The sequence below is a fragment of the Schistocerca serialis genome, chromosome 2, assembly GCF_023864345.2.
Source record: "Schistocerca serialis cubense isolate TAMUIC-IGC-003099 chromosome 2, iqSchSeri2.2, whole genome shotgun sequence".
Lineage (NCBI taxonomy): Eukaryota > Metazoa > Arthropoda > Insecta > Orthoptera > Acrididae > Schistocerca > Schistocerca serialis.
In genome coordinates this window covers 829626537-829647421 of record NC_064639.1, presented here as the reverse complement: position 1 = coordinate 829647421, position 20885 = coordinate 829626537, and the positions used below count along the sequence as shown (strand labels likewise).

The 20885-nt window shown below is 45.5% G+C and overlaps 1 protein-coding gene across 2 annotated transcripts in view; it reads right to left on the bottom strand.

The window, feature by feature from the left end:
* LOC126458096 (probable imidazolonepropionase) overlaps window positions 1-20031 on the bottom strand; it is a 189412-nt gene extending 169381 nt beyond the window's left edge. For both annotated transcript variants that reach the window (XM_050094918.1, XM_050094919.1), the window contains exon 1: window positions 19880-20031. The gene's annotated coding sequence lies outside the window, so the exon portion shown is untranslated. The remainder of the gene's footprint in view (window positions 1-19879) is intronic.
* Between the last annotated feature and the right edge of the window lie 854 nt (window positions 20032-20885).

Below are 20885 nucleotides of genomic sequence, written 5' to 3'. Positions count from 1 at the left end.
CGTGCCAATAGCGCTCGGCAGACCGGATGGTCACCCATCCAAATGCTAGACAGCCCGACAGCGCTTAACTTAGGTCATCTGACGGGAACCGGTGTTACCACTGCGGCAAGACCGTTGGCAATGTTAGAGCTGGGTGGAGAAACTTGACAGGTACAAACTAGGCATAGAAGCGAGGACAAGGCCAAAGGATCATTTATACGAATAAATAGTAGCTAATGTGCAAGAATGTAAAAGTTGTGCCTGGTTTCGAATGTATTAAAATGAATCTGAAATCCATTATGATATTCGCGAAACGAACTACAATCGTCGTGAAACTCAGGAAGTACCAGGCAAGCACATGGATATACTAATAACCGGTTCCCTTTGCACTTAAACAAGTAAAGGATTTTCGATGATACGATTACAACTCGGCAACATGAACTGTATACATTAGTAGGGGACAGAATATTAGTTCGCTACTTTCCGTATTCGTCTTGGAAAAACACTGTTCCGCAGCATTAAAAATAGCAATTTCTCAGTCGACATCAAGCGGTTCTTCTGTTACTACATGAACGAACTACGACGAAATATTTTATGACTGTGTAATTCCCCTTCTGCATCATGTCAAAGACATTTGTCAAAGAAATATAATGATTACTTGATAACATTTCTTTGTTAAAGAAATTTTATAGCGTAATAAAGGCCTTAGCCCACGGGTGAATTCACCAATGTCAATTAAAATTAAGCGTACTGTAAAATACAGAGTGTATCAAAACTTATCATCCAATTTGGTATGTCTGTATTTCTGAAACTAATAAACATATACAATGAATTTTGTGTTTTGATGAACGGGAAACTCAAAAAGTTTTTTTTTCTCAAACCTTTTCATAGGTATTCAGTATGCCCCATTTGAGGTGCACGATATACGTCAATGCGGCATTCAATTGTTCCCACACTGCAGCGAGCACGTCGTGAGTTACAGCTTCCACAGCTGCTGTTATGCGATGTCTCACGTCAACCATTGTTGTTGGTAACGGAGGCACATAAACAGTCTTTTATAAACCCGCACAAGAAATATTCACATACAGTGAGGTTCGGTGATCTTGGAGGCGAGTAATGTTAGGCTGAACCATTTGGTCCAGTGCGACCGATCCATCGTTCAGCAATCCTGTGGTTTAAAAATTTCCGCACTTCCAGATGCCAGTGTCCTGGTGCCCCATCCTATTGGTAAATGAAGTTGTTCGAATCAGTCTCCAAGTGTGGGAAAAGAATGTTCTCAAGCGTATCGAGATATTTGCTTCCTGTAAGAGTGTTGTCAGCAGCCGCGCGGAGTGGCCGCGAGGTTTGAGGCGCCATGTCACGGACTGTGCGATTCCTCCCGCCGGAGGTTCGAGTCCTCCCTCGGACACAGGTGTGTGTGTTGTTCTTAGCTTAAGTTAGCTTAAGTAGTGTGTAAGTCTAGGGACCAATGACCTCAGCAATTTGGTGCCTCAGGAATTCACACACAGTTTTTGTACTCGGCAAAGAAAAATGGACCATAGACGTTTTCCCGTGAAACTGCACAAAACCCATTATATTTTGGAGAATCCCTCTCATGTTGTACAACTTCATTTGGTTGTTCCATACCCCATATTCTCACATTATAACGGTTCACCTTTCCATTTAAATGGAATGTTGCCTCGTCACTGAACACTAAGTGTGAAAGAAAACTTCATCCTTCAACTTGCATAGAACGAAATTACAAAAGGCCACACATTGTTGTTTGTCACCTTCATGAAGAGCTTGCAGCAGCTGAATTTTGCATGGTTTCGTGTGTAAACGTGGGCACAACACATCCCAGACGGACGTCGGGGGCGTGATGAGCTGCCGAGCTGCACGGCGAACGGATTCAAAAAATGGTTCAAATGGCTCTGAGCACTATGGGACTTAACTGCTGTGGTCATCAGTCCCCTACAACGTAGAACTACTTAAACCTAACTAACCTAAGGACATCACACACATCCATGCCCGAGGCAGGATTCGAACTCGCGACCGTAGCGGTCGCGCGGCACCAGACTGTAGCGCCTAGAACCGCTCGGCCACTCCGGCCGCCGCGGTCGGATTCCTGCGGGCTCTGTAAACAGGAAGACACGTTCGACGTCTGTGTCAGATACTCGGGGCCGGCCTGGCGATTTGCCTTTGCACAAACAACCTGTTTCTGTGAATTGTTCGTGCCATCGTCTAACGCTCTGTGCTGTAGGAGGATCCACACCATACCTAGTACGAAAGTCATGCTGAACAGTTTTTACTAGCCCGCATTGCGCAATACGTATAACATAAAACGCTTTCTGTTATCCCGACACTAATTTTACTAGAACTGAAGTGGGCACACACTGCTGCTACCTAGCGGTAACCATGTAAAACTCGAGAGTTTGCTCTTTCCAACAGTATGTTATTCACAAACAATCTCAAATAACATAATAGTTATGATTTTTTAATAGTCGGATGGTTCTCTTTGATACACCCTGTATTTCAGTCAGCGGAAGTATTTTTGTTTTTACTGAGCAGGAAAACTATAATCTCAAGAAACTCTTAATGTTAGGCGAAGTTTCTGAATTCGGCTGTTAGTTGCTAGATGCATTATTGTTATAAAATATGACTCAGAACAGCGGTTTGCACGATACTTCATTCGAGCCACAGTTTGACGAGGACTGCTACATAGAGAGAGGAATATGCCGTCACTGTGTTGACCATGCAGAGTGAAGTAACAAGCCATAAGTCGGACGTAAAAACGAATATTCAAAGTACCGACACTGCAGAATATGTCTACCACTGCTTCTAAAGGCGAAGTTAAGATACCTTCCAGCTACAGGTGAAGCATCCAGAAAGCTGACCAGTCAAGAAAAGCAGGCTAAACGAAGTCACACAGTCACCTGGCAATAGCAATGTGCACATACAGTTCCTGTGTAAACATTACTTATATCCAGCGGCTTGCTCTATTCGTACTCAGCTGGCAGCCAACCAAGCTGGAGGTGGAACATGTGTCTGTCTGTTCTCTGTTTGTGAAACCATCTTCGAACCCTGAGCGAATAGCGACTCCTGCTAGGAGGATTTTGCCAGTGCAAATTGCAGTGCTACTGTAAGTCAAGACTGATGGTAAGTTGAAGGCGACATTCACCATCAAGCCTACTGGAGGCCTGAGTGGTGGGGCCAAGGCGCATTCAGCGATCTTCATCCTGGAGGGACCAGCACAGTTGCTACCAGATAAATGGCTCTGAGCACTACGGGACTTAACATCTGAGGTCATCAGTCCCCTAGAACTTAGAACTACTTAAACCTAACTAACCTAAGGACATCACACACAGCCATGCCCGAGGGAGGAGTCGAACCTCCGACGAGGGTCGCCGCGCGAACCGTGGCAAGGCGCTTCAGAACACACGGCTACCCCACGCGGCTGAGTTTTCCAGGCAGGTATGTAGACGAGAAGCTTTGTAAAACAAAAAACTGCTGTCAGTCTAACCATACTCCAGAAGAAATATATTTTGTGGGAATAAAATGGTGGTATCTTATTTACACTACCGGTCATTAAAATTGCTACAAGAAGAAATGCAGATGATAGACGGGTATTCATTGGACAAATATATTATACTAGAACTGACATGTGATTACATTTTCAAGCAATTTGGGTGCATAGATCCTGAGAAAGCAGTACCCAGAACAACCACCTCTGGCCGTAATAACGGCCTTGATACGCCTGGGCATTGAGTCAAACAGAGCTTGGATGGCGTGTACAGGTACACCTGCCCATGCAGCTTCAACACGATACCACAGTTCATCAAGAGTAGTGACTGGAGTATTGTGACGAGCCAGTTGCTCGGCCACCATTGACCAGACATTTTCAATTGGTGAGAGATCTGGAGAATCTGCTGGCCAGGGCAGCAGTAGAACATTTTCTGTATCCAGAAAGGCCCATACAGGACCTGCAACATGTGGTCGTGCATTATCCTGCTGACGAATACACGCTTCCAATGTGCGTTCACCGCGATGTCGCCAAACACAGATGCGACCATCATGATGCAGTAAACAGAACCTGGATACATCCGAAAAAATGAGGTTTTTCCATTCGTGCACCCAGGTTCGTCGTTGAGTACACCATCGCAGGCGCTCCTGTCTGTGATGCAGCGTCAAGGGTAACCGCAGCCATGGTCTCCGAGCTGATAGTCCGTGCTGCTACAAACGTCGTCGAACTGTTCGTGCAAATGGCTGTTGTCTTGCAAACTTTCCCATCTGTTGACTCAGGGATCGAGACGTGGGCTGCACGATCGGTTACAGCCATGCGGATAAGATGCCTGTCATCTCGACGGCTAGTGATACGAGGCCGTTAGGATCCAGCACGGCGTTCCGTATTACCCTCCTGAACCCACCGGTTCCATATTCTGCTAACAGTCATTGGATCTCGACCAACGCGAGCAGCAATGTCGCGATACGATAAACCACAATCGCTATAGGCTACAATCCGACCTTTATCAAAGTCGGAAACGTGATGGTACGCATTGCTCCTCCTTACACGAGGCATCACAACAACGTTTCACCAGGCAACGCCGCTCAACTGTTGTTTGTGTATGAGAAATCGGTTGGAAGCTTTCCTCATGTCAGCACGTTGTGGGTGTCGCCACCGGCGCCAACCTTGTCTGAATGCTCTGAAAAGCTAATTATTTGCATATCACAACATCTTCTTCCTGTCGGTTAAATTTCGCGTCTGCAGCACGTCATGTTCGTGGTGTAGCAATTTTAATGGCCAGTAGTGTACATTACTGCATATGGCCCAACAAACAATTTCTTAATTATAAATGCTGCACTGAAGGTTGATGATGATGATGATGTTTGCTTTGTGGGGAGCTCAGCTGCGCGGTCCTCAGCGCCTGTACAAAGTCCCAATTTTTACACAGTCCATTTTTTTTACCCAATCCAATCTAGCCACTGTCGCGAATGATGATGAAGAGGAAATGATGCAGACGACACACTCAGTCCCCGGGAAGAGAAAATACCTTACCCAGCCAGGAATCGAACCCGGGACCCCGTGATCCAGAGGCAGCAACTTTTGATTAGTAATTGTGATGAATATAAATTAGTTTCACAGTGCTAACAACAAAATCACCAGTAAGTAAATATCTTAGGAACTTGCACCTAACAAATTTGACACTATAGAAATGTCGCCCAAAGTGTGGCTTAACAAAATCTGTCATAAGATAAATGGCGCCCAGTGTGGAGATATTAACTAATCGACCGTACAAAAATGGCGTCCAAGGTAATTTTATAACTGCATCACCAAAAGAGTTGCTCCCAATATTCTGGGGCCGAAATTTATAGGACAATCAAGAGTTTTAGAATTCCCCTTACACCCAAGAGAGATCGCGCCAATGTCGTGTTACACAAGCTCTAGGCTTGATAATGTCTTCAATTCGGAGAAATGTGAAATTACGTGTTCGTAAGATTAAACCCACTGTATTCAGTAACTTACGAAATAAAGTTACAAAATATTCACAAAAATATTTGTTCACACTCCCATAATATTCGATTAGAACAGAAAGTTAAAAATTAGAAAGAGGAAAAAAGTGAGAATGACTGAGAAAATTCAGTTGATTATAAATAAAAATAATCAACAAACAGGAAAAAAATTTCAATAAAGATTTGTTTAATGTAGATGTCTTCTGCAACACTTTGTTTGTTCACATTTGATGAAGTTACAGAATTTTGTCGTTAGCACAGGTCACACCAGTATTCAAGAAAGGAAATAGGAGTAACCCATTGAATTACAGACCCATATCACTGACCTCAATTTGCAGCAGGATTTTGGAGCATATACTGTACTCTAAAATTATGAATCACGTTGAAGAAAATGACTTATTGACACATAACCAACACGGATTCAGAAAATATCGTTCTTGTGCAAAACAGCTAGCTCTTTATTCCCATGAAGTAATGAGTGCTGTCGACAAGGGATCTGCCATATTCCTTGATTTCCAGAAGGCTTTTGATACCGTTCCTCACAAGTGACTATTAATCAAATTGCGAGCATGTGGAGTATCGTCTCAGTTATGTGACTGGTTTCGTGATTTCCTCTCAGAGAGGTCACAGTTCCTAGTGACAGACGGCAAATCATCGAGTAGAACAGAAGTGATATCTGGCGTTCAGCAAGGTAGTGTCATAGGCCCCCTGCTGTTCCTGATTTACATAAATGATCTAGATGATAATCTGAGCAGCCCTCTTAGATTGTTTGCAGATGACGCTGTAATTTACCGTCTAGTAAAATCATCAGACGATCAATCTAGAGAGAATTTATCTATGGTGCGAAAAGTGGAAATTGGCACCAAACAAAGAGAAGTGCGAGATCATCCACATGGGTACTAAAAGAAATCCGATAAATTTTGGGTGTACGATAAATCGCACAAATATAAGGGCTGTCGGTTCGACTAATTACCTAGGAATTATTACGAGCAACTTAAATTGGGAAGACCACATAGATAATATTGTGGGGATGGCGAAACAAAGACTGCGCTTTGTTGGCAGAACACTTAGAAGATGCGACAAACCCACTAAAGAGACAGCCTACATTACACTTGTCCGTCCTCTGCTGGAATACTGTATTGCTGCTCCGTGTGGGATCCTTACCAGGTAGGATTGACGGACATCGAAAAAGCGCAAAGAAGGGCAGCCCGTTTGGTGTTATGGCGCAATAGGGGTGAGAGTGTCACTGATGTGATCCGCGAGTTGGGGTGGCAGTCACTGAAACAAAGGCGATTTTCTTTGCTGCGAGATCTATTTATGAAATTTCAATCACCAGCTTTCTCTTCCGAATGGGAAAGTATGTTGTTGACACCCACCTACGTAGGGAGAAATTATCATCATAATAAAATAAGAGAAATCAGAGCTCGAATGGAAAGATTTAGGTGTTCCTTTTTCCCACCGAGCGAGGTGGCGCAGTGGTTAGCACACTGGACTCGCATTCGGAAGGACGACGGTTCAATCCCGCGTCCGGCCATCTTGATTTAGGTTTTCCGTGATTTCCCTATATCACTTCAGGCAAATGCCGGGATGGTTCCTTTGAAAGGGCACGGCCGATTTCCTTCCCCATCCTTCCCTAACTCGAGCTTGTGCTCCGTCTCTAATGACCTCGTTGTCGATGGGACGTTAAACACTAATCTCCTCCTCCTCCTGTTCCTTTTTCCCACGCGCCATTCGAGAGTTGAATGGTAGAGAAGTAGTGTGAAAATGGTTCGATGAACCCTCTGCCAGGCACTTAAATGTGAATATAGATGTAGATTTTCAGGCCTTCTAATTTTTGTTTAGGTAAATTTCTGGCTGCTTACGGCCACGTTTGCGTTGCGTTGAAAATCCGCGAGCGATTGTTAGATCGGTTCAAAATGGTTCAAATGGCTCTGAGCACTATGGTACTTAACATCTGTGATCATCAGTCCCTAGAACTTAGAACTACTTAAACCTAACTAACCTAAGGACATCACACACATCCATACCCGAGGCGGATTCGAACCTGCGACCGTAGCGGTCACGCGGTTCCAGACTGAAGCGCCTAGAACCGCTGGCCACACCGTCCGGCGTTAGATCGGTCCCTTCATGCAGCTCTAAAAGAGCATTACGCGCAAGTGCCAGAGGAAAGATTGAGGGCACTATTTCGACGTTGTTCTGTACCATCTGTCCACACTGCCTGCAGAACAGCGCCAAAACAGACGCTGCAGTAATCGTGCAGCTCCTCATAAGCTACACATTTATGTAGTCGATAACAAGCGACGCTGAGTTTGTGTGTAGAGCGACGCCATGGGACAGTGGATGACTGGAAACTACTGATTTGGAGTGATGAATAACGCCATACCCTCTGACAATATGACGGAGGAATTTGGGTCTGGCACATGTCTGGAGAACGCTATCTGCCATCAAATTTAGGGGCAACAATGCAATACGGAGGAGGTGGTGTTGTGGTAAGGAGGGATGTTTCGCAGTTAGGGTGTGCTCACCTTGTGCTTAAGAAACGTCTAAATGTGGCTGGCCGGCTCACCGACCCTCGTCGATCTGGGGCCACCCCATTTCCCCGTCCCAGAGGAGGAGGAGGAGGAGGAGATTAGTGTGTAACGTCCCGTCGACGACGAGGTGGTTAGAGACGAAGCACAGACGCAGGTTAGGGAAGGATGGATATGGAAAGTGGCCGTGACCTTTCGAAGGAACCATCCCGGCATTTGCGGGAAAATCACGGAAAACTTAAACCATTTCTAGCGGACGAGGGTTTGAACCATCGTCACCCCGAAAGCGAGTCCACTGTGCTAACCACAGCGCCACCCCACTCGGTCCCGTCCCAGAAGGGGCGTTTTCATACACGTGGCTATCCGGGTGGGTTAGAGAACGAAAATCTATTCTGTAAATACAACGTATATTGTGGAAAGAGAGATCTTGCGAAACTCAGCTAGCTCGATTGCTCCGTCGGATCAAGAGTGCCGTAGACAACGGCGCTCAGGTTGATGCCGTGTTCCTTGACTTCGGGACGGCATTTAACACGGTCCAGCACGGTCGTTTAGTGAACAACGTAGGAGCTTACCGAGTATCGGACCAGATTTGTGACTGAATTCATAACTTCCTTGCAGGTAGAACTCAACACGTCGTTGTTAACGGAACAAAATCGGCAGCTGTATAGGGAATCTCAGGAGTGTCCCATCGAAGTGAGATAGAAAAATTACTATGATATTTTCACTCTGCAGCGGAGTGTGCGGTGACATGAGACTTCCTGGCAGATTAAAACTGTGTGCCGGATCGAGACTCGAACTGGAGTCGTGAGTCGTGCTTGGATAGCTCAGTTAGTCAGCCCTTAGAGGTTCGGTCGGTATTTACGTCGCTGTCGCACGTGTGCGCGAGAGGTGTATGCGGTAAGTGTGTAGCGGTGTGCCGCGATAATACATACAACGAATCATGGCCTTGTCGTTCCGCAAATCGACACTGAAATTCAGTTTTGTTCACGAATTTGCCCGACCGAAGGCTTACGAGACAGAACGTTATTTACGGGACGAGGTAAAAATCGAACCTGACGTTCTAGTTGGAACACACGTATAGTCAGCAGCGTGGTCTATGTCAAGCTAATCAATGAAGCGGCATGTGACGAACTACTATTCCGATACCCACAAGGACTTCGTTTCTGTCATTCAGACGGGAATGTTGGAACGGTTACAGTTGAACACGCCGGCATGGGACTACGAACTATCCGCGCCTTTGGGCTTCCATTCGAAGTGCCATAAGAATTGGTGACAGACGTCCCGCGTCCTTACGGAACGGTCCTATCGCATGTGGCTGAAAAATGGACGAGTTTCAAAAACGTATCCTGCCCTCAACGGCGTCAGACAAAGACGGATCGAACTCTGAAATTATGCTCCGTCATTCTTGTACACTGCTGGTTGTGTGGCGATTGTCATCTACGACGTACAACCAAGGACGTGCTCTGGGTGTGGGAAGGAGGGACGCGTCCGTTCTGAGTGTACTCAACGAAGGTTGTTCAGCTGCAACGGGATGATCCACCATTCACACCGCATCCGACTATGCTCCCCATGACCTATGTCGCCGCATTACGCGATGACGTAGGCCGCGAGACAGAAACGTACCGGAGCGTACAAACAGAGGCAGATCGTGGCGAGGCACCAGAGGACGACGTTGCGCTGGACGGCCTGGAGCGGTCACAGGACTCCCTCTCTTCGCTGTCACTTGCGGCCCCTTCAGATGAGACACTAACGGACGTCAATAATTCGACGGCACACGATTCCGACCCCCAAGAACAACCAGAGGCCATGCTGACCTCTGATTCTGAGGCTCGGCAATGAAAACAGTGATCACCAAAACGCCGGAAGAAGCTCCGCCCAACGGTGGAGAACGACCGATGTGATCCAGCAGGCAATTCTGAGGCGTTTTCGGGCACAGAGCAGACGACCATGCATACAGAAGAACTGCCTAACGGGGATGCAACGGTGGCCAGCGGGACGGTGACACGACCTTCCGATGACGATGCTAGAAGAAGACCTACCGCCGTGGGGAACAGATGATGCTGGAGGAACTGTTCCCACACACTCTCCCGGTGTAAGAGCGGAAGAGTGCATGGAATAACGACAAACCATATGAGGAGACGGCGGGGGATGTTAGAAAGAAAGCAGCCTGCGTACAGAAGAATTAGCGACCGTAAGGTGCCCCATCTATGTTGACAGCCATGTAACAAGCTTATCGGATAGGGTCTGTTAACATCAATAGCACTGGGACGCCGGTAAAACTCAAGATGCTCAGTGACATGATAAAGGCTGCATATTTAGACACAGCGCCATTACAGGAAATTCGGATGCTTCTCGCCCCTCCCCCCCCCCCCCCTCCCCTCGGACTTTTACGGTTACGATATTTACTGTTCCCCATGTGACGAGAGAGGCGTTGGCCTGCGATACTACTGAAGGAAGGGATACGTGCAGACGAAGTAGAGTATTTGCCTTCTGCCCGTGGTACGGCCGTGACCATAGGTGGAATACGTTTGATCAATATATAGGCACCCTCCGGCTCGGATAAGGGAAAGGACAGAGGAGATTTTTACTCCCATGAGGATACACCGTTGTTCCGGGGACGATACTATGCTTGCATACTCGACGGAGATTTTAATTGCGTGCTCAACAGAAAGGACCAACAACCTAACTATGCTCCTAGCTAAGAATTTCGGGAGCTGTTCAACGGGATGGAATTAGTCGATACATGGGACCTGAAGTATCGCAACCAACCAGATATACATTTTTTACGAGCCATTCCGCGAGCCGTTAGGATCGGATCTACGTTTCAAGGGCGTTAGCGATGTCGACGGCGGACGCAGAAATCTGGCCGACCGCGTTTACACACCATGAGGCATATATTTGTACGGTTAACTTTGATAGACAGCAGGTATGGAGAAGAAGGGGTAATTGGAAGATGAACGTCTCCCACATGCGTGATGCAGAATGCCGACGCATGGTGGAGGACGCGTAGCATGGCTGCCTCCGTCGACGAAATTCTTACGGTACTGTCCTGCAGTGGTGGATCGAGTGCGCGAAGCCAGCTCTCTGGAGGACATTAATAGGTTATGGGAAGGAGGTTTCTCAATGGCCGTGCACGACCACTGACTTTTGCTTTACGGCCCTCCGGGAACTGTTCGCTCAACCACCTACACCAGAACGCCAGAGGGCCGTCCACCGAGTCAAGGCGAAGCTGGTACAACTTGCGACACTAAGGATTGCGGGTACGATGATACGCGTGAGGTCGCAGGATTGCCTGCCCAATGAGGTTCCCTCGATGCATTATGTGATAAAGGAAAGAAGAAGAAGACGAAGGACGTTAATTCATGAGATCGATCTTGGCGATGGCCATCGTTTTTCAGCATAAAGGGACATAGCACAGGCATTCACGGATCATTTTAGCAGATTCTGTGCGAGCGACAGAGAGGGCCAGAGGAAGCTGGGGAACGTCCTGGAAGAGATCCCAGATGTGACACGTGTGAGCGGGGAATCGGACGTGTTATCTGAAATTACGTGTGAGGTGCTGGAGGAAGCGATTACACGAGGTGCCTCCAACAACTCCCCAGGTACAGACGGTTTCCCGTTGAAATTTTACCGTGCCTTTGTGACCATTATGACCGATGTCGTCGCCCTCGCGGCTGCATGCCGTCTCCGAGGGGGGAGGGCACTGGTTGCTATAGATTTCGATCATGCTTTTGATCGAGTGGATCATGTGTACCTCGCGGCGGTAATGAATAGGATGGGTGTTTCGCCATTATTGACCACTGTAGGGACGTAGCTGTTGCACAGCGTAAGATCAGCGATGGTGATCAATAGAGGGAGAACAGAGTATTTTAAGATCTTAAGATCAGTCAGACAGGATTGCTCGTTGTCGATCCTCCTATATGCGATCGCTTTAGGACCGTGCCTCGCTGGCCTTCGTCGCTGACTTACCGGGATACTCCTGTGGCATCTATCATTCAAATGTAGAGCGTATGCGGATGACATTGTGTTCCTGTCCGGAATGAGGGGGAGACTGAATCAGCACTTGATTGGCTACAGACATGGGATGGCAGCACGCATGTGGAGCGTGGACTAGAACCAGTAACGGAAGGACCCTTGCCTGTGGCGCAAACCCTCCGATGTTTGGGTATCGTGTTTCATAAGGAGACGGCAGGAACGGCTGCGGACAACTACCGACGGCTGTTGCTCAGGGTCCGCATGTCAGTACGACTAAACGCCCTACGGTCGATGGATATGCTGCAGCGAGTGCCACTCGTCAACCTTATTTCGCTCCCATGATGTGCCACCTGACACACCTTCTCCCGTTGACGCGCACGATGGCTATGAGGATTCATGCGGCTTTTGGGTACTTTGTAAGTCTGGGACAGCTCTTCAAGGTGCAGTACAACTCGCTTACCATCCCAGCGCGAGAAGGGAGCGTTGGTTTACTGAAAGTGCACGAGAAGGCGCGTGCCATGTATATTAATACTATACGGTGGCGCAACAGGAATCACTCGCTTATGGGGACGGTCATCGAAGAACTAGTACCAACATCGGATCTTCCTCCAGTCACTGTCGGCTATATATCGTCCCATTTAACGTACGTGCGCACGTTCCTTGTTGAACACAGGTACGTTCGAGAGCGTTTACCAACGTCCCGACAGTCGACATCGAAGGACGTGTACCATCTGCTTCTTCGACAATCGTCCAGAACAGGGTGGAACGGAAACATCCAGCCGTTAATTGGCACGTGGTGTGGCGCACGATACACTACCCCCCAACCCCCCACCTACCTGCAACAGTCAGGTCAAAAATGGTTCAAGTGGCTCTAAGCACTATGGGACTTAACGTCTGAGGTCATCAGTCCCCTAGATTTAGAAACTACTTAAACCTAACTAACCTAAGGACATCACACACATCCATGCCCGAGGCAGGATTCGAACCTGCGACCGTAGCAGCAGCGCGGATCCGGGCTGAAGCGCCTAGAACCGCTCGGCCACAACGGCCGGCCAGTAAGGTCAACATGGTACATTGTAGTGAACCGGAAATACCCAACGAATGACAAAAAGTACGCAATACATTTGGCAGATTCGCCCATGTGTCAGCAATGCGACATGCTGGATACGGACGACCACCGGCTGGTCTGTGGCGAGGCGTTGGCTGTCTGGTCTCCAGCAAGGAAGATAATAGCGTTCATGCGGCTCACTATATATACAGCAATACCTTCCGACATAGTATTTTTTCCAGAGGAAACGTATTTTCCGCGTCATAATGCGAACGCAGTGGCATGTATCACATGTACGAAGGTCCATACATATATACAGACACACGTCTGAACGTACTGGATTGCTGGTAATACTTGCAAGATGGACACACAAAAATGTTACAGCTACGAAAGTACAAGAACTGGTATGCCAATATCCTAGGAACGTTTTTTGCGGACCCGCCATATACTTGGGGTGCGCCAGATGCGCAAAAATGAGCGGCGGTGCTTTCGTTGTGAAACCGACCAAGTAAAGTGATCAGCTAAGGAAAACTACGTGAGTACGCGACCCAGGAAGAACTCACACTTGCACAGTTAGAAATCGAATGTTTCTTGGAATTTTGTTTTAATATCTATAAATACTTTTCTTAAGGGTGCCGGAGGTGGCCCCACTTGACTTTGTTGCTATTTCATGCTGCGTGGTAGGACGGCAGCAAGGTTCCTTCCAGGACAGTTATAATGTATAAGAACGTACTATGGTTTTGTGGATAATAAAGGTTTCTGTTTCTCCTATTTTCCTTAAAAACAAAATAAAAAATACTACAAATGGTAATGCGACTGCAAAAAAAAAAAAAAAAAAAAAAAAAAAAAAGGCTGTTAAGTGAGTAAGCGCCTGGTTTCATGGACGCGTCTGTCCTCCACATGAAAAAAAAAATTAAAATAAAGTCGGTAGAGCACTTTCCGGCGAAAGGTAAAGGTCCCGAGTTCGAGTCTCGGTCTGGCACACAGTATTAATCTTCCAGACAGTTTTAGTAAAGTTGCTGTTTAGAATACACATATAAATGAATAACATCGCAAGCTCCGTGAGGCGCTTTGCAGATGATATGGTTGTCTGTAAGAGGGTAGCAACGCTGTAAGACTGTAGCGAACTGCAAGAAGACTGTAGAAGATTAACGAATAGTGCTTAGATTGACAGTGAACCCTGAACACATATAAATGTGACGTATTGCGCATACAGAAGACAAGAAATCCGCTATTGTACACTTATGCTATTGGTGACAAACCGCTGGAAACAGTACGTACTGTAAAAAACCCAGGATTAACCAGCCTCAGCGACCTTCAGTGGAATGACCACAGAAAACAAATAGCAGGAAAAGCGCATGACAGATTCATAGGAAGCAATGTAATATATCCACGAAAGAAGTGGTTTAAAAACACTTGTTCAACTGATTATTGAGTGCTGCTCATTAGTCATAGATCCTTACCAGGTAGGACTTATAGAAGAGAAGATGTGCATCGCGGAGAGGTTTATTATTGAGTCAGACAATATACTTCTTCCCACATACGTCTCTCGCGAAATGAGCACAACGAGAATATCCGAGAAATTAGAATTAACACGGAGAGTTACCGACAATCATTCCTCCCAATCGCCGTTCACGAATGGGACAGGGAAGGGCGGGGGGGGGGGGGGGGGGGCGGCGGGGAAGGGGGATCAGATAATAGTATCAGAAGTAGACCTGCCACACATTGTGACGTACTTTGTTTTACATTCGAAGATCCAGTGCACCTGTTCTATTAAAATATTGTTCTATACACAACATCATCTGATAAATAACGATTAATTTACTCATACATAATAATTATCGTACATCTATGTCTATATCTACATACATACTCCGCAAGCCACCGTGCGGTGGGTGGCGTAGGTTACCCTGTCTGTATGCCTCCGCATGAGACTCAGTTTTCATATCTTCTCTTTGTTGTCCTTGAGCGAAATGTATGTTGGTGGCAGTAGAATCGTTGTGCAGTCAGTTTCAAATGCCAGTTCTCTAAATTTTCTCAATAGCGTTTCTCGTAGAGAACGTCGCCATCCCTCCAAGGATTCCCATATGTGTTCCTGTAGCACCTCAGTAACACTTGTGTTGTTCGAAACTACTGGTAACAAATCTAGAAGCCTGCCTCTGAATTGCTTCGATGTCTTTCTTCAATCCGACCTGGTACCGATCCCAAATACTCGAGCAGTACTCGACAGTAGGTCGCACTAGCGTCCTACATGCGGCCTCCTTTACAGGTGAACCACACTTTCCCAAAATTCTCGCAATAAACCGAAGGCGGTCATGGGCTTTCCTCCCACAATCCTCACATGCTCGCTCCACTTCATATCGCTTTGCAACATTACGCCCAGATATTTAAACGACGTAACTTTGTCAAGCAGGATACTACTAATGCTGTATCCGAACATTGCCGATTTGTTTTTCCTGTTCATCCTCTTTAACATACACTTTTCTGTATTTAGTGAGTGCTACCATTCATCACACCAATTAGAAATTTTGTCTACGGCATTTTGTATCCTCCTACAGTCACTCAACTTTGACACCTTCTTGCACACTATAGCATCTTCAGCAAACAGTCACAGATTCCTGTTCACCTTGTCCGCCAGATCATTTATATATAGGGTGTCCCACCTCAAACCTCCCCAATTTCAAAGACCCAGGAAAAAAAACCACAGTAGATATGACAATGACAAATGCACCACATTGTAGACCACCTCAAAGAATTTATTTATTTATCGTCAGTACACCTCTACATGTGGACCATTTGCAGCACGAAGAATATCGAGCCTATATTCAATTTCTTGCCAAGTTCTTTGTAACATTTCCTCTGTTGTTGTTGCAATCACATTAGTGATATGATATCACAATGTAGGAATATTGTCCACTTTGGTCACATACATGCGGTCCTTTACGAATCTCCACATGAAGAAATCAAGCGGTGTAATGTCGGGTGAACGTGGTGGCCAGGCAATGGGTCCTCCGCGTCCGATCCAATGGTTGGAAAATTTCCTATCCAGAAACATGCGAACAGCTGTTGACCAATGTGGCGGAGCTCCATCTTGTTGAAACATGATGTTGGGTTGCAAGTCTTGTATCTGAGGGTACACAAACTGCTACTACGTGTCCAGATACACTGACCCATTCACTGTTTGTTCCACAAAGAAGAATGGTCCAACAACTCTGTCGTGCATTTGGCCACAACAGGCATTTCGTTTAGGGCTATCGTGAACATGTTCAATGACAACGTGCAGATTTTGCGAACCCCAAATCCGAACACTATGCCTATTAACCCTTCCTGGTAGATGAAAGGTTGCCTCATCTGAGAATGAACATCTTTCCAGGAAGCTGGCATCCATATCAATATTGTTGTCAGTGTGGTTTGTCGTTCGGCGTCAGATATTGCAGAATTTGCATGTTGTAAGCACACGTACGAAGACGCTGGTGAACTACTCGATGCAAAGTTGACTGAGGTACACCAAGTTGCCTAGATGCTTGACGAATTGACTTATGTGGGCTTCTGAGAAACGTTTGTCTGATGTCCTCCACTGTCTCTTCTGAAACTCAGTAAAGTGCATTGCCAGAATGTTTCAGGACACTTCCTGTTGCCAGAAATTTCCTATACCATTCCTTAATTGTTTTCACATCAAGTGAACACATTCATACACACGACGATAATTTCTTTGCACAGTAATGGCGATTTTGTTTCTGCAAACCATACTACTCCTTGTGCGCACTGCTGTGGAGTCGCCATTTTCACTTCATGCGACCATACTGCATCCTGGCGACGATACTTTGCACATCTGACGTGGGAGTACAAATTCTTTGAGATGCTCTACAATGTGGTGCATTTTTCACTGTCGTATCTACTGTGGTTTTTCTCTCCTGGGTCCTTGAAATCAGGGAGGTTTGAGTGGGACACCCTGTATCTACAAAATAGCTGCGTTCCTATGACATTTCCTGGGGCACTCCTGGCGATACCCTTGTCTCTGATGAACACTCGTCTTCGAGGACAACATACTGGGTTCTATGCTTAAGAAATCTCCGAGTCACTCACATACGCTTGCACCGTTGCTAAGAGTCTGTAGTGGGGCACTGTGTCAAATGCCAGCCGGAAATCTAGAAATATGGAATCTGCCTGTTGCCCTTCAATCTGTGGTTCGCAGTATATCCCGTAAGAAAAGGGTAAGCTTAGTATCAAACGAGCGAGCTCTGTAAAACAGAGCTGATTCGTGGACATAAGCTTTTCTGTTCAAGAAAATCTATTATATTCAAACTGAGAATAAGTTCAAAGATTCTGCAGCAAACCGACGTTAGTGATATTGGCCTGTAATTTTGAGGGTCTGTTCTTTTACCCTTCTAATATGCAAGAGTCACTTGCGCTTTCTTCCAGTCGCTTGGGACTTTGAGCTGGGCGAGAGTTTTACGATAAATGCAAGTTAAGTAAAGGACCAATGCCGCAGGGTACTTTTTGTAAAACCGAACTCGTATTCCATCCTGACTTGGCGACTTATATGTTTCTCTACACCACGGATGCTTATTACTATGTCATCCATACGGGAGTCTGTTCGATGGTCAAATAACTGTGTGATTATACGATTCACCTGCGTGAGTGATTTCTTAAACGCGAAATTTAAAATTTCGGTTTTTGTTTTGCTGCCTCCAAAAACCACAACAGAATGGTCAATGACTGACTGGATGGAAGCCTTAGACCCGCTCAGTGATGTTACACAGGACCAGAATTTTCTCAGGTTCTCTGCCAAATGCAAGTATCTCCACTAACCTTTGCTTGTCGTCATCTTCGGTTTCTCCTTTGAACCAAGAGTGCAACAGTCTTTGTTTCCTCAGCATTTCCCGAATTTCGTTGTTAAACCATGATGCATGGGTTTGTGTGATGTCCTTAGGTTAGTTAGGTTTAAGTAGTTCTAAGTTCTAGGGGACTGATGACCTTAGACGTTACGTCCCATAGTGCTCAGAGCCATTTTTGAAACCATGATGGGTTTTTTCCGCCCTTAATTCACGTACTAGGCACATAGTTCACGAGACAAGGTTTACAATCTGTTTAAGCTTTGTCCATATTTCCTCTACACCAGTATAAGTGATGTCAATTCGCTGTCTAAATGAGATGCCTACAAACTGCTTATCTGTTGTTTCTAGCAGAAACACGCTCCTAGTTTCCTGATTGACTAATTAACTTTCACAACCACAATTGCTATAACAGCATCATCCCCATCTCTATAGTGACGCTGTCGATAAGGTCCGGCCCGTATTTTGCATAGGACTTTAAGGTTCCTGGCTTTCGATATCTGTCCTAATTTCAACCAAACAAAAAAGTCGAAAAGAATTCTCAGGTTCAGGTTTAACCTACGTTTTTACATGGGCACAAGTAGGTATTCTCGCTCTTCCTCACACGATTTTGTGGCAATCATGGGTGCGGATTCCTCGATGTACATCTACATCTATTCTATGCAAACCACCTTAGGGTGCGTGGAAGTTGTTCCTTCTGGTTGCCGTATTACAATTATATACGAACTTCACTATAAACTTTCCCAACGCGATAAAACCCTTCAGATGTTGTCTCTGTAGATTCTTTACAGTCCCAAGGCATTTCATTATGGCCAGGGGACTTGCATTTTACGTAGGTATTCTTTTATTGTGAACTCTTTAGTCGACGATTTTTAGACGTATTTTATGTAGGTTTCGATTCTTCCTGGCCGCTGGAAGTTCTGGCAGTAACCTGACTGGAATGTGTTGCTCGGATGGGCGGAAGCTGTCGGCCTGTCACTTTACTCTAGACCAGGGGATCCCAACAAAGTTTTGTCGAGGGCCCCTTCATCGAGCATGATTGGTACCTTGTCATATCACAGTATCAAGTACCTAAAAAAGCCAAATTAAGAGTCTTTTTATATGTTTTCTACTTTTGGTACTTAGAAAAAACATTGGCATGTTTATTAGTGAAAAAATATTGAGCTTAAAACTTTTTCAATTTAGCCATCATTGTTATAATTAAATTTTTGATTATTGCTCAAAATCTTTGTCTTCAAATCTGGGTGTTTAGCATAACAAACTCCTTACAAAAATAAAAATGAAAATGACAGGAAAAAATTAAAACTTAGTGACATCAAATGCATTATCTTCCTCTTCATCTGTAGGCCTTTCTCGTTTTAACGAACCACTTTTTAACGAACGGTCTCTTTTTAATTACGCGAACTGTAGCTTCCGCGTGAAACAACGCTTACAAACACTACTGTTTTAATACAGAATATTGAATAGGTAAACAACACGGTCTGTGAAAGCACTGGCAATAAATTAACAATGGCCGATTGTCGTCTGAAATGCCAGTTTCTGTGTAAAGTGACTGTCAGTTGTCAGCTGCAAAGAGGCAGCGCGCGCAGTCTAACGGCATACACCAGAACTATTTTCCTCTATCCAATTCTAGTTTTGCGCTAGAGTGTGCTACTGTCAGTTGGCTCTAGGAAGACGCTAGACGCAAAAGTTAGCGTTCGCTAAAGCTCTGCTCATTCAGGAAGCAGCCAAAACAAAAAATCTGTTATCATACGAAATATATTTAATACATAATTTTTATTCTAATAGCATCTTGCGGACCCCTCCGGCATAGCTCGCGGACCCCTGGGCGTCCGCTGACCTCCTATTGGGAACCACTGCTCTAGACAAAATTCACGATCGTACGCAAGTAATACTTCACTAACTATACGTTACAGCACCCACGGTCGACAAATGATTTGCTTATGCTAAGACAGAAATGCAACATCCATTCATTGAACAAGTGCGCCGTCTCATCTGTACCCATCAGCTTACAAATTTCTACGTACCTTGTCCTTTTTGTACGCAGTGGACTGGGAGTTCACGTCCGCTGCTGTTGGCCTGGCACTGTGCGAGCTGAGATGTCCGACTGGAAGGTGGGGCGGCTGAGGGAGATAAACGGCGCTAGGATTTACAGCGACCTTCACTAGCCTGTTGGCCTCGCCCGCTCCTGGGACGCACCACAGCCAAACAGAATCCAGTTCGACTCGAAGATCGGCTTGCGGAAAAGAAATATCGAATCCTCGAACAAAAGATGGATAGGGAGCCACCATAATTTAGTAAAACTGGCTAAGAGAATTATATTTGCGCAGGCGACGCTCCAGTCATACAGCGAAGACATATGAACGAGCGACCGGACCGCTTTGGAGAATTTTTATATTTTGGCTGCTCCAGTGAAAGCCGTCATATGGTTTCCAACTAAGCAAGGTGACATAATGATTATGACACTGGACTCGAAGCAGATCCAAATCGTCCGTAGTCTCCCACAAAATACCAAGCAACATAGGACACATTTTGAAATTGTTTTAAATAAATTAATAATTTTATCTAGTTTTAATATTTAAGCTTCAATAAAATTTGAATAAAATATGTGTATCTAGCCTACTAGTAATGCTTTATCTTCAAGAAAATTTAAATATCGTATATGTAAATTGTAATTTCTCTTTCTATTCAGTGTTGTCCTGCTTTTTAGCAACGTCCTCTTGTTTAAACATTAGCTTCCTTCTTGCGCGACATTTCGCGTCTTGAGCGGCAACTCTGACCACAAACATGTCACTCCGCTGTGTCAAATCAGCTCTTCCTTAATTAATATAAAAATCACAAAACCGTAAGTCATATTTGAATGAGAATTCACGAAGTTCCAAAATCCCTCACACTCACGTGTCGTGAAACTTAAATGCTTAACTTAGACGTAGACTTTATGTGGTATAGCATGTTTCGCCACTGAAAGACAGCTCTTACACCCGTTATATCCTCCTGCAGGCACAGCACACTGTCAGGTTAAGCTTCCATAGC